Raw genomic sequence first — 421 nt, 5'->3', positions numbered from 1 at the left:
GAGGAATTTTCGAAAATTCCTTTGTTTCCTCTGGTTCTTCTTGATCAGGCTGAGCATCCTTGAAGATGTCCTTAAGCTCTGATTCTAGGCTTTCAGTCATATTGATCTCTTCTACCAGAGAGTCAATAATGTCAGCGCCCATGCAGTCATTTGGTGTGTCTGGATGCTGCATAGCTTTTACAGCATTCAACTTGAACTCATCCTCATTGACTCTCAAGGTTACTTCCCCTTTTTGTACATCAATGAGAGTTCGTCCAGTTGCTAGGTGATGAGCGGATAATTTATACGCTTTTTGGCATTGTTTTCATATAGTTTTTAGTGAGTTTGAGCTACTTTTAGGGATGTTTTCACTAGTTTTTGTGATAAATTCACATTTCTGGACTTTACTATGAGTTTGTGTGTTTTTCTGTGATTTCAGGTA

The sequence above is a fragment of the Arachis duranensis genome, chromosome 10 (assembly GCF_000817695.3).
Source record: "Arachis duranensis cultivar V14167 chromosome 10, aradu.V14167.gnm2.J7QH, whole genome shotgun sequence".
Lineage (NCBI taxonomy): Eukaryota > Viridiplantae > Streptophyta > Magnoliopsida > Fabales > Fabaceae > Arachis > Arachis duranensis.
The sequence above is the reverse complement of the archived record's forward strand: the minus strand, read 5'-3'. Positions refer to the sequence as shown.